Genomic DNA, 14,227 nt, shown 5'->3' with positions numbered 1-14,227 from the left:
GGCAGGGGTGTGACCCAGTAGGGCATCAGGTGGTCCAGCTGTGGCACTTCCTCACCTGCCTGTGGCACCTTGTCCCCCCCCCCCCCCCCCACAGGTAACCCCAGCACTGGGAGACAGTGCCTGCCTGGCTGCTGGCCATCTGGCATCCTTCCCAGTGACATTTCTCTTTGACCTTTCCTTTGAAGAAGGGTTTTGAAGCAACATTGTGCATGTAGAGGTCAACAAAGAAGCGTGGATGATATGCTGACAGAATGTGAGTTAAAAGGCAGGAAGTGAGGCTGCTCGATACAACCAGGTTGAGGGGATGAGCCGAAAAAAAATGCTCATGAAGTAATTCTTTAATCATTTGTCTTGAGAGACGTAAAGTGGGACATGGAAAACAAACATTTCCATTCAATGTATACACAGTTTGGCAAAACAAATAACTGGGCTTTGTGAGTGTCCAGACCTCCTGGGAGGAGGAAAGCGGCCCCTTGACTGGGCGTGCTTCCCCCCACCCCCGAGGTCAGAGTGGAAGAATCAGAGGAGCTGCCCCTGTGGTAGAGCAGATAGGGCAGAGCATTTTCTTTTTCTCAATGAAAGCAAAAACTTCCACATTTGGCCCATGAGCCAGATGGATGAAAAGGTCCCTGGGGTGGCATGGTGTCATCCCAGGGAGGGACCCTCAGCTGGCACCACTTGACTGCACACTTTAAAAGGAGCACCCAGGGGATCCCTGGGTGGCTCAGTGGTTTGGTGCCTGCCTTTGGCCCAGGGCGCCATCCTGGAGTCCCGGGATCGAGTCCCACGTCGGGCTCCTGACATGGAGCCTGCTTCTCCCTCCTCCTGTGTCTCTGCCTCTCTCTCTCTCTGTCTATAATAAATAAATAAATCTTAAAAAAAAAAAAAAAGCAGGGGTAGCATTCCTCAAAAAATAAAATAAAATAAATTAAAAAATAAAATAAAATAAAATAAAATAAAATAAAATAAAAGGAGCACCCACTGAGCCTTGCCGGCACCTGAATGACACCCCGAGATTAGGATGGCTGTGGTCACCGCCATCCCCCGACATGCATGCTGCAGAGGACATCCGTCTTTATGCTACAGAAACCAGGATACTTAAGTATTTTAAGATAAAAATTAGTGGCTAAAAACTCAGTTATTATTGATTACGGTGTTTATATAAAATCATGTATTTTACATACATTGGCCATGTTTATTTATTTTTTAAATAGTTCTAAACCAGTTTAAAGATCTCTAGGCAAGAGCCCTGAAGTCTTTTACCATCTGAATTAGGGTAGATAGAAATAAACCAGACAATCAACTTAATTTTATGTTTTAAGCTATATATTTGTATAATGCCTGTCAATTACTGAATACCTTCATTTTATAAAAGCACAGTTATTTTGAGTACTTAATCTTCACATCACTTCACAAGCTGGCTTTTAATAAGATCTCTTGTAAATTAAGATGCTAATAAAAATAATAGCAAACATATAGCACTTACTACGTGCCAGGTGCTCCTCAGTGCATTGCACATGTTAATTCATTTGAGCCTCTCCCAAACTCTGAAGTAGCTGTTGCTACTATTATCCTTGTCTTGCAGAGGGGATAAAAGGAACCCAGTTTTATCTGAGAATTTAATTTCTATCTTGCCTCTCTGCTCCTTGATTTTCACAGTAAGGAAAAGGCAGGGATTGGGTAGTAGTATCCTTATTCCAGTTTTCAGATGAAACAGAGGAGTTGAGTGACTTGTTCATGATTGCACAGTCAGGGCCAGGTAGGGCTTCTAATTCCTCAGGTCAGTGAGCAGGTGTAAAATGGCACATAGGAAAATTTTTTCCCACTCAGTGTGACTTAAAATCAATAACGTAGCTTAATAGGAATTTCCAGGCTTACTCAGGTGCAGAGAATGTTCAGAAGAGGGACCACTGCACACGGAAACCATTTCATCTTATGCCATAAAGACAGGGTGAGGGACTCCTGGGTGGCTCAGTGGTTTAGAGCCTGCCTTCGTCCCAGGGTGTGATCCTGGGGTCCTGGGATCGAGTCTCACATCGGGCTCCCTGCATGGAGCCTGCTTCTCCCTCTGCCTGTGTCTCTGCCTCTCTGTGTCTCTCATGAATAAATAAAAAAATCTTTAAAAAAAAAAAAAAGACAAGGTGAATGCATCTGCTTAGGGACTCGCACTCAGGTAGGTGGTACTAGATTTTTTTTTTTCTTTGTTGGCTGGTCCAGGTAATGTGATGATGTGCATGAGGCTGTGTGGGAGCTTACCTGTTATGTCAGGAAACTTTCTGCCCTGGGGTCCTGACCTTGTCCTTGTTACCTGATTTGTTTAATGTGACTGGGCCTGCTGTGCATAGACTGGAAGGCGACTTTGCTGTGTTCCTTGGCGGAGGCGTCATGGGGGCAGGAGGTGTTGCTGGCCAGCTAGGGAGGTGGCAGAGGTGGCTTCAGGCGGGGACCTGGCTGAATGAAGAGGGCGGGGGTAACTCCCACATCAACTACTTCAAGCTCTGACAAGCACCCACAGATACTGAGGCTCAGTTTTTTCATTTATAACATGAGGATTGATTGATGATCTGTGCATCTGAAACACTGGGCACAGTGTCTGTGACATACCAGCTGCTTAGATTTTATTAAATTACGTTGAAGACTGAAAAAGAAAAGCCTTTTTATAATGCAATGCTGTTGTTCTAACTAATCACTAGAATCTCTCTAGGCATTTTTGAGACCATGCTAGGTCTTGGGCAGCTCACATTGGAGGAGGAGGGTGAATCATCAGGTGTCCAAGGCCCCATCCAGCTGTGCAGTTCTATAATAGAGGCATTGTGTTTGGAGGAGGCCTGGCCTGCCCACATTCCCGAGGTGGCAGAAGCAGCTGCAGACATCCAGAGCTCACTCCCCCTAAGGCCAGTGTCATCAGAGCCCTTGCAGGGAACAGATGGGACTCTCAAGCTGGGTGATTAGTGGTGAATTTAGTAAAGCAACTGTTTACAAAGGCAGGGCCAGGGTTAGGGGTGGTCCTACTGTGTTAGTGGTCTGGGGTGGCCAGGGGGCCCTGAGTAGCCCAGCACCCTAGACCTGGAGGGACTAAGGGAGGGTTTCGTGACCACAACTGGCTTTGTTGGTGTGGGGTAGGGGGAAGACCTTTTGTCACAGAGCCTCTATCCTCCTGCTGGCCCCAGAGAGCTCAGAGTGCATTCAGATCGGCCCCTGGTATGTAGTGGAGGAGGGTGAAGGGTGGCTCTGGGGCAAACAGAAGAGAAGCTGATGTCAGGCTTTCGAGAGACCATTTAGGTGTGTTGTGCATCCTCACATTTTGATTTGCTTTCAATAAGACACAATTCTTAAAATGTTGAAATGATTAGACAGAGGCCCATTTTGAAAGGATTTAAACTGATGGCTTCTTTGGTAAAATTCCTTCAGTTACTTAGAATTCTGGAGACTTGCTTGCAAGCTTCCAAATCATTCAGTGTGTTTGGATTTGGGTTGCCTCATTAGTAAATAAAGGTATAGATTAGATCAGGGCTTAGCAAACTGGTTTATAGAGGGCAGGTGGCAAGTGGGTTAGGCTTTTGGGGCCAGATGTGGTATTTGTGGGGTTTTTTTTTTAAGATTTTATTTTTTTATTCATGAGGGACACAGAGAGAGAGGCAGAGACACAGACAGAGGGAGAAGCAGGCTCCATGCAGGGAGCCTGATGTGGGACTCGATCCCACGACTCTAGGATCACGCCCTGGGCTGAAGGCGGCGCTAAACCGCTGAGCCACCAGGGCTGCCCCAGATGTGGTATTTTGAATAATAATCTTTCTCTTCCTTTTTCCTCCTCCTCAAAAAAAAAAAAAAGAAGAAAAAAAAACCTGTGAAAAACACTTTTAACTTGTGATTGATACAAAAGTAGGCCAAGGGCCATAGTTTGCCAACTTGTGGACTAGGTCTCTGTTTCCCTAAGAGCAGTGTGTGTGCCCTGTGTGCAATTTTAGGGAGTGCACAAACATTTTTTTCTTAACATGTATTAGAAAAAAATAGAGATGACACGTTTGGAGCTCACTGCCCATACTTGGCTGTAGCCATCAGGTTTCTGCAGGAAATGGATGGCATTTCATTGGATAATGGAGCGGAGTTTAATATTTGAGTCCAGATCATTTTGGTGGTATTCCATTTGAGCATAATACATAATACAAGGGTTTCTACAAAAATACTTAAATTATGGAAGAGGTAGATTCCTTTAAGGAAGGATGTTGTAAATAACAATATGCATGCTACAAAGATACAGCCAAAACTCATGAAGGAGGTGTGAGAATAGACTGGTTTGGAAAGTAGTAGATCGTCCTGACTCTTTCCTACCACTAGCATTTCCTGATAATTTCTTATTTGGGAACTGTTGTACACAGATGAAAACGTGGTCAAGATGTGGCTCGAGAAATTTTGTGTGAGTTAATGGGAGAAAACAAGAGGACAGAGCCATTTTTAAATTGAGTCCCAACTGGTACACATGGCAGATGTGTCTGGTGCCTTGCCCGCCTTGCTCCCCTCTCCTGGGGAGCGTGGTTCCCTGGGTGGGAACCCTTCAGAGTCATAAATCACTCCCTGCACATTAAGTTTCCCTAACTGTTCCTGTATAGAATTGTACCAGCATAGCCAGCTATTTATTTAGCCCCAGGAGAACAAATTAAGTCTATCAAAGTACAGAAATTCAGAGGCCAAGGCTTGCAAGTGCTTGCTTATCCCTTTGGTAATCACTAGGCTGGTGCAGGCAGGCTCCTCTTTTCCTGGACCTGGGCCACCTTCCTGGCCACATGCAAGGCTCATGTCTTTATAGGCTTCTTCAGAGCTGCCGCAGGGTTGGGGACATGTCCGTGGGAGGAGAGGGGCGGGCTGACACCTGCCTGCAGTGAGTTGTACCCAGGGCTCATAAATGCCCAGGAGAGGAGTATGAACTCACTTGTCAGGGGTGCCTGGGCAGACAAAAGGCTGCCACCAAGCCTCATGAGCATTCTGAACATTCAGTGCAGAAAGTATTCCAAAATTTGCATCCTGTATGTTTTTCCTCCCAGCTCCCCAAGTTGGGCATGTCTTTTCCCTGCCTCAGGGTGATTTATGTGTGCTGGTACTATACCTTGATCTTTGGAAATTCTGTGCCAGTGCTAAGAGACCTTACTGATGTTTTTACTGCCTGGTGGTCTTTTACTTCTGATTACCTATTAAAGTCTTCCCATTTTCTCTGAGATCCTGGGCCACATAGGCACAGAGTGAAAGGTGTTTCCCCTGTATCCTGTTGAATACCTAAAAGTTAACCTAAAAGCTTAACTAAGTATATTTAACCAATGCCACTCTTCCTTAGTTTTATTGTTCATGATGAAGTATCTGTGCTGCGTGTTAAACCTGGAGCTTAAGTTTGTAGCCCAACAGAATAAGAAAAGGCCCAGTGCTTGCAGGGAGAGTGTATTAATAAATAGGAGCTAATTTCACATTGGTTAAATGCTCAAAGCAAAATGACTGTTGCATATAATAAATGGCTTGTGCAGGGAGGTGGAGCTTATCTTACCAACTGCAACTAGCACTATAATTATTGATTTCTGGGGGGAAGTGTTAGAATTTTGATTTGAAATGGAATTAAAGTACATGGAAAAAGTGCTGCTGCTGCACACAGTGCGTAGAAGTCCTGGAATCTGCCCAGGCGCCGTTCATAGAAAACTGTGCTGTAGTAGTCTCTGGTGGATTTTGGGCTCCTCTTAGCTTTTATTTATTTATTTTTTGTAACAGCTTTATTGAATACAATTTAATACCATAAAGGTAATCCATTTAAAGTATAAATTCAGTGGTTTTTATTATATCCACAGTAAGGCAACCATTAGTACAATTTCAGAACGTTTTCTTCGCTCCTAAAAGGGAAGCTGTATGCATTAACAGTCATTCCCCATTCCCTTCTCCATCCCCACTCCAGCCCTAGGTAGCCATTGATCCACTTTCTGTCTTTGAGAGATTTCATATAAATAGAATAACACAGTATGTGGCCTCTTGTGACTGATGTCTTTCACTCAGCCTGGCATTCTCAAGGTTCATCCACGTGGTAGCATGTGTCACTGTTTCACTCCTTCGTGTGGCTGAGTGATAGTCTGTTGTATAGATGTTTTGTGTTTTATTTATTTATCATTTGATGGACATTAGGGTTGTTTAACCGGTTTTTGGCCATTCTCATCATGCTGCTGTGAACATTTGTGTACAAGTTTTTGTGTGGATACATGCTTTCATTTATCTTGATTATATATCTAGGAGTGAGTTGCTGGGTCATACGGTAAGTATGTTCAGTTTTTTGAGGAATTTTCTTAATTAAAAAAAATTAAGTATTTTCTTAGTATACATTTTTAGGTGTACATTTCAGCAGCATTAAGTACATTCACATTGTTGTGCAGCCGTCACTACATTCCTCCTCATAAGTTTTTATGAAACAATCAGCACCATCTCTTGGCCCCCAGAAAAGAGAAGTAACTTCAACTTTGACTTGGCAAAGGGACTGATTAACAAAAAAGAGAATCATGAATATAAGGGATCATGTTTCATATTTATTGAGTATCAGGAGAGTGTTGGTACACTCTCCAGTATAGGGCCAAAATTGGTGTGCATATTTTTAGGAGGAACCATCCCAGAGCTAGAAAGGATCATGAAGAAGTTTTGCGTAGACCATTATGGACCTTGTGCTGTTGGGACCCCTTTGTACTGTTCCACACCTTCAGATTCCATGTCACTCAGCCCTGTCTGGGGAGTGCCTGCCTTCCTCCCTTAGCCTTGTCAGGCCTTGACCTTGGCCACTGCCTCCTCTGACCATTCCATCTTGGGTCTGTCTCTCTGAAATGCCCCCATGTCTCCTTTCTCTGCTGCTCATTTTGGAGAACAGCCTGGAGTTTTTGTATTGTATTCATGTATTTCACAAGTACCTCTTTTTTCTTTCTAAATATTTATTTTTATAGAATTTATTTATTAGAGAGCATGCTCAGGGGGAGGGGCAGAGGGAGAAGCAGACTCCCCACAGAGCAGGGAGCCAGATGCAGGGCTCAGTCCCAGGACCATGATCCGGGATTATGACCTGAGCTGAAGGTGGATGCTTCACTGACTGAGCCACCCAGGCGCCCCTCTGTTTTCGATCATACATCACTTCCTCACTGGCGAGGACTGTATTTTATTAAATTCTTTGGGTTCAGTTACTGACAGAAATGCAAATGTCCAAAGTTGGTAGGTGCTGCAGTCTACTCCCTGTAGCTTGTTAGTGCGATAATTCTTTTAAAATATTGACAGACCACATAATTAAGAGCTGATTATTCACACATCAAACAATTGTTCACTTCAACTGGAGAATTTCCTAAAATAGCAGCTCCCCTGGCTGCATTTATCTATTTGTATAGCTCATTAGCTATTTGGCGGAAAAGTTTCAAAATGCCAACCAGGAGCCAGTGCATTTGCAGAATAGGATGAAATGAAGACAGAGTGTTTCTGAAATGATGTCACTTATTCAGGGACAGTCTCCCAGGAATGTATTTACTTTACAATGTATGGGATCTGTTTATATGCATAATCTCAATTTATTACTATTTTTAAACAATTCCATGAGCTTAGTAGTAGTTTCCTTTTTGGAGAATTAAGGAAACTAAGATTCAGAATAATTTGCCCCAGCTCATTGAACTGGTCAGTAGTTGAGCAGAGACTGAAACCAAAGTCGCCTTGAAGACCTATCTTCTGCATCCTCGTTCCCTCGCATCTCTGTGTTTGCTAAGTGGGAGAATCCTCCTTTGTGTCTGATTAAAGTTTTACTGTAATTATGTGATGGCCCATTGCCCTAGGGGACCTATTATACTCTCATGTAGAGTTTCAGTAGTATTAAAAATAATGGAGCATCTGAGTGGCTTCAGAGTTGGATGCGCCAAGGTTTGAACCAAGCCTCAGCTTTATGACTACACAGCTGGCTTGGCTTAAGTAAAATGGGTATAACAGCTGCATAAACTCCAAGGCCTGGTTTGAGGTTTAGATGAAGTTATGCACAGACAGTGCCTTACAAGGGGCTGGTACCTAGTGGCTATTTAATAGGAATGTGAGCCATTCTTCTTATTGTTACTGCCATGGGGGGTGGGGTGAGTGGGTATGGTTGGCTTTAGATGTGTATTTATTACTCCTATCAGGAGGCAGAAGTCAGAGGCTGGTTGGTGAGGGCTCTGAAGGGGGAGGGAGGGAAGTGGCAACATGGAGAGTCGCTTCTTTGTACCTGCCCTCCCCAACACGTGCCCTCCCTCCCTCCATGTCTCCCCTCTCTGTCCTGCCCTAATCAGTGTTTCCCATGATGGCCTGGGAGGATTTCTGGATTCAGTGGTGAGTTGGTCCCTTCCAACTCTTAGAATTTACGATTTTGTTTTTCAGATCTCAGGCATTACAAAATAGAGGTTCACGGCTCCTTGGTGGGCAGAACATTTCTGGGAGAGAAGTGGTCATCCTTGTGCTGAACACTGCTTCATCTCTGTGCTTTCTCCGAGGATATCCTTCCATTCAAACGCTGCAACAGTGTGTTTTGCAGAGCAAGAGGACCATTTAATGAAGTGGCAATGGGATCTTTCTGTCACAGCGGAGTCCTGTTCTGATCTTCTGCGCCTCGCCTCCTGGAGCTGTAAAATGGGGATAAGACATCCCCCTGGAGCTCTTGTGAGCTCAGGAGGGCTCAGCCTGTTGCTTCCTTTCCCTCTCAGGGGCCCTGCCTGGCCATCCTGGCTCCTCCAATTTTGACCTTCACCTTCCAAGGTCACCTTCACTCTTGCAGAGTCACACAGAGCACCTGGGTTTCAGACCTTCTACAAGACTCACTCTCAGAAATGAGGACTCAGATTAATAAGTGAAGCATGTCTTAGCCTATACTACGTTTTTTAATTTTTTACTTTTTCCCATCTTCTGCTTGCCTCTTTGTTATTCTCAATCCTGGTTTGGGGACACTAGAGGGTTTTCCAGGGATATGGTGACGAGGTTTGGCTTTCTAAGCATGAATACATGTTTGTTTGCAGATGTTATTTGTAGCTTTTTAAAAACTAATAGAATTCTTAAACCAAGTTCACTTAAAGTCTGTAGAACACTCTATAGTTTCTCACAGTGTGGCAGGCTTTCTCTACCTTGGTGCTGTGTCAGTACCTCTTTGTTGCACACACTGTCCCAGGCATTGTGGGATGTTCAGCAGCATTCCTGGCCTCTGAGCACTAGATGGCAACACCAGCATCCCTCAACTATAGTGGCCACAGATGTCTCCAGGCATTGCCAGGTGCCCCTTGGTGGGAGCAGAGGCATCCTTCAGAACCATTGCCCTGTAACCTCAGACTTGGCCTTCTGGGCTTCTTCTGCCGTTGGCATTGCCAGGAGATGTAGGCTAATGGGACAAATGGCCTTTACTGGTCTCTTGCAGTACACAGCAGAGAAGGATTCTGTGTTTTTTTCCTAGAGTATTTTGCATCTTTGAGGAAGGTTGAATCATCACATTGTGAGCCCAGTGGTCTTTTCCTTGGTGCAGTATGGCTGGAGTAATTTTAATTTTTGAAGGGTTGGGGGGGGGGGGTTAAATACCTTGCTGTAATTTCCTAGACCAGATTTCCTTTAGAGTTTGTCATTTTTTTCCCCTAATAAGTTTTATAGAATCACAAATGGCTATATGGAGTCTGTGGTCTTTCAAACAGCATTTATACTTAAATGTTACTGCTGTCTCAGAGAGGGGACAGAAACTGGTGTAGGTCCCTGATACAGATGGGGTTAGGGTGGACATTGGAAATTGTTAGAAGAGGTGAGGTATTCACATCCTCACGTGGACACTGGTATCCAGTCTGTGAGTTTTCCTGGGAAACCACTGAGTAGCAGCTGTAAAGCCCAGTCAGCGGGTAAAAGACACCATGTTATCATTGAGAAAAGCTGGTAATTGAGCAACACATGCTCACAGCAAATGTGTTGTGCTGTCTGTCATGGAGCTGTGGAAGTCAGAAAATGTGGGTCTGATGGGAGCGTAGGGGAACATAGTATTTTGGTTCTTGGTACCCTCTAGATCTGCCCTGTAGAAATGCATTACTTCAGTTAATAAGGATCCGGTCGTTTCTGGGTAGATCTAAAATGCAGTTTTAAGACTGGGAGGCTGACGGAGAGAAGGAATGGCTCCCGTATTCCTGTGGTCCTCTTAGCACAGCCGCTGGGATATCGTATTCATGATGCAATTCCTACGGTGCTCACACGGCAGGCCCCTCACCAAACGGGATGAAGGTCTGAGAATCTGTGTGCACAGTGCTGGATCCTTCGATGATGCCTGGAGGCCTGCCCTACTGGTGCCAGGGACACTGCAGTCTCTTTTCTGTACTTCAGGCTTTAATACCATCCTCCATTTCTTCGCTGAACAGAAAAGTGATTTCCGTGTAACTACTTGGCAACCTCTTAGCCTGTGCTGCCTTTTAACCAACAAAAATCTTACATTGAAATTCAAAAACTATTCATGCCAAGGAAAAAAATTATGATTTCCTTTTTTAAACTACAAATGCTCTCCTTCCAGGGTTCTGACATCTTCATGTGCCCTTGGCAGTTCCACAGGTGCTCGGCCAACCCCAAAGGAGCTCTGTTCTTCCCAGAGCTCTTGACTGGGGTGAGTAGACCTAACAGAAATCCCCTAGCTGCCTTAGACTGTGCTTCCTGGAGCTTTGTTCCTTACCGTAACTGTTGCATCTGGCCTCCTAGTGGGATGGAATACATACTTAGGTAGTTGCGGCTCATCTTAATGTAGGATAATCTCATGGAATTGCTTTAGGAGATCAGAAGAGTGCTTCCTCCAGTTAATATTTCCAACATTTTTATTTTTCAAAGAGGCGTTTCCAGTCATAGAACATAAACTCCAGGCAGTCAGGGGTTTTGGTCCAATAAGGTCACTGCTGCATCCCTGACTTCTGGAACCATATCTGGCACCCAAAACATTTGTGAAATGAGGAACAGAATAAAAACACATTTTACAGGCAAAGCCGCTGTTTAAGTTGCCAAAAAGTTGGGCTTTATGTTTAATTACTGGGAAAACATTTTAGTGGCTCATCAATATACTTAATGAAAACATCTGATTCCTTTTGATGTCTAAATTGTCCAATGGAAATACGTCTGCTGATATTTTCACATTATTTTGTATATATCTTCTTGCCAGTGGGCCGGGTGTCCCCCATTACACAGAGCCACCTGGCATCCTCACCGCACCTTTACAGTCCAGCTTGTCAGATGTGGTATTGAAATGCTGCTTGCCGTATTTACAAAATAAATGAAATTGAATTCTTAAAGTGTGAAGTGTATGTAGCATTCTCATGACTCTTTCTTTTTAAAAAGTGAATTGTCAAATCTGTAGAAATAGAATAAATCGGCTGGAACATTCTTGGATTAAAGAAAAGCAGTGCTCATGAATTTATTCGCTATGCATTCCAATCCCATTAATCCTGATGAGTTCAGGCTGGATTAATGTATGGTATTCTTTTCTTCAGGACTTCTAAGTTGAGCGTTAACTGCTTGTATACCATGACAGGAAAATGTGAGCAGGGTAGGCTTTCATGCCCAAAGAAGCAGGAGAACAGCTTTTGTGATGTGAGTACACATCCAGCTTGGCCGTGTTCATTGGACTGGATAAGTCCGTAAAGCAGCGTTTCTCAAACTGCTTGGTCTCAGAACCCCCTTGTACTTGGTGATTACAGCCTATTGAGGACGTGAAGGAGTTTGCTAATCAATGTTTATTATATTACAAATTAAAATTTAGAACTTCAAATATTTATGTACTAATCCATCTAAAAATAACAATAAACCATTTCATGTTAATGTAACATTTTTATGGAAAATAACTAGTTTCTAAAACAACAAAAAGTTAATGACTAGTATTGTTTTATATATTTATAAATCTCTTTAATGTTCAGCTTGATCGGAGGCAACTTGATTCTTAGTCTGATTATGCATCAGTTGGTTTATGTATTGTTTTAGTTGAAATATGTAAAGAAAATGCAGCCTCAAATGGGTGCTTGGAAAAGGAGAAGTCCTTTAGTAGCCTTTTTGGATAATTATGGGTCTTCTTTGATACTGCACAAAACCTTGAAAGGAGGTAGTTAGTGCCACAGTAGAATGTGAAGCCATATCCATGGGCTTTTTGTATTTGAAAATAAGTTTGTCTGGGGATCCCTGGGTGGCGCAGCGGTTTGGCGCCTGCCTTTGGCCCAGGGCGCGATCCTGGAGACCCGGGATCGAATCCCACATTAGGCTCCCGGTGCATGGAGCCTGCTTCTCCCTCTGCCTATGTCTCTGCCTCTCTTTCTCTCTCTCTCTCTCTGTGACTATCATAAATAAATTAAAAAATTAAAAAAAAAAAAAAGAAAATGAAAATAAGTTTGTTTTGTACTTTTAAAAAAATTCCACTTTGTACTTTGAATCAATCGTTTGTCCATGTATGATTCTGTTTCAGTGAATTACTATCTTATGATAGTAATTATGAGATCTTCTAAATGTTGACAGATTTTATCATGTAATTGTTTTCTAAAAATTTGTTATTATCACCACCAGTGTCATCAGAAAACTTTTTAAGTTTTGGGAAACTTCCTAGTTCTGAGTGATGGATGCAAATTTTCCAAAATTCTAATTTTTTTTTTTTTTTGTTTGAAAGTTCAAATTTTTTCATTGGCAGCAAACATTGTCAGTTGTTTTCCTTCTAGATTCTGCTCCTTTTATTCCAGAGTTTTCATCCTAAGACACTGATTCAATCATGGCTCTTGGCTGTCTCTCCCTTCCCCAAAGGATAAAGCAGGTTTTCTTGGCTTGGCCACAGGACTTGGATGACTTTGCCCCCATCTCCCAGCACTTTGACAGTTTCCAGCCTTGTTTCCAGCCTCTACAGTTTTATTTTTGTTTTATCATTGGCTTAAAACCACACACATTTATTGTCTTACAGTTCTGGATAGAGGTCAGAAGTCCAAAATAGGTCTCACCAGGCTCAAGTCAAGGTGTTGGCAAGGATGTGCTTGCCATTCTTAAGACTCTTGAGAAAGAATCTCGTTCCTTGTCCTTCCCAGCTTCTAGAGGCTGCCTGCCTTCCTTGACTCTTGGTCCCCTGACATATTCAAAGCCAGCGATGGCTGATGGGGTCTCTCTTATATTGCATCTCTCTGACACTGACTCTCCTGCACCCTCTTCCATCTTGTATGGACCTTCGTGATTCCATCAGACTCACACAGGAAAATCTTCCTATCTCAAGTTCAGCTGATTAGCACCTTTATTCCTTTTGCAACCTTAATTCCTCTTTGCCATGTAACCTAACATATTCACAAGTTCCTGAGATTGGGATTTGGACATTTTTTGGAGGGTGGCAGTATTCTGGCTGTCACATTCAAGCCTCTCTGTTTTCACATTCACTTCCTACTCTGTTTATATTGGCTAGGTTTGTTCTCTAAATACCAGTTATTGCATAACGCTTTTCTCAAGTCTCCAGGTGGAGCCAGCTACTTTCTCTTCTACAGAGACAGACTCATATGAGCTACACCACCTTAGCACAGTAATGCATTTGTATGTCGGTCTTCCATATTGGACTATGGCCCTCTCAGTGCCCTTGTGGCGCTTGGCACATGATAGAGAATGAGCAATATGATGTTAATTTTGGACATTTGGTTATGGGCTATGTTTTGATGCTATTGAATGAATGTTCAGTTTCTTTGGTGTGATAATGGCGTTATAGTTCTGTAGGAGAAGGCAGCTCGGGTGGCTCAGTGGTTTAGTGCCACCTTCAGTCCAGGGTGTGATCCTGGAGACCTGGGATCGAGTCCCACATCAGGCTCCCTGCATGGAGCTTGCTTCTCCCTCTGCCTGTGTCTCTGCCTCTGGCTCTCTCTCTGTGTCTTTGAATAAATAAATAAAATCTTAAAAAAAAAATTCTGTAGGAGAGTATCACTCTTAGGAGTTACCAAAATACTTAGAGGTCAAGTGTTGTGATAGCAATTAGAGCTCACTACCAAATGGCTTGTGAGAAAAGCTTATATTTATATAAAGATAAAGCAAATATGGAAAATGTTGAATATTGGTATATGTAGATGAAGACTTTGTAAATGTTCACTTAACTTTTCTGTAGGTTTGGATGTTTTTGAAATAGAAATTGGAGAAGAACGAAGTGTTGATGTAAAATGAATGAAAGCTATAGGCCAGAACAGAGTAGGATTTCAGTTGTTGGGAATCTGGTTTG

General features: G+C 43.2%; 1 protein-coding gene across 6 annotated transcripts in view; it reads left to right on the top strand.

Moving 5' to 3' along the window:
- Positions 1-14,227, top strand: part of SLC7A1 (solute carrier family 7 member 1) — a 79,556-nt gene that overhangs the window by 22,187 nt on the left and 43,142 nt on the right. The window contains exon 1 of one of the 6 annotated variants that reach the window (XM_055317146.1): positions 10,541-10,630. The exons of the other annotated variants lie outside the window; for them this stretch is intronic. The gene's annotated coding sequence lies outside the window, so the exon portion shown is untranslated. Of the gene's footprint in view, positions 1-10,540; positions 10,631-14,227 lie in introns of those variants that run through there. 6 annotated transcript variants of the gene reach the window in all.

The sequence above is a fragment of the Nyctereutes procyonoides genome, unplaced genomic scaffold (assembly GCF_905146905.1).
Source record: "Nyctereutes procyonoides isolate TBG_1078 unplaced genomic scaffold, NYPRO_anot_genome, whole genome shotgun sequence".
NCBI lineage: Eukaryota > Metazoa > Chordata > Mammalia > Carnivora > Canidae > Nyctereutes > Nyctereutes procyonoides.
Note: the sequence above shows the minus strand (reverse complement) of the source record. Positions and strands in the feature narration are given on the sequence as shown.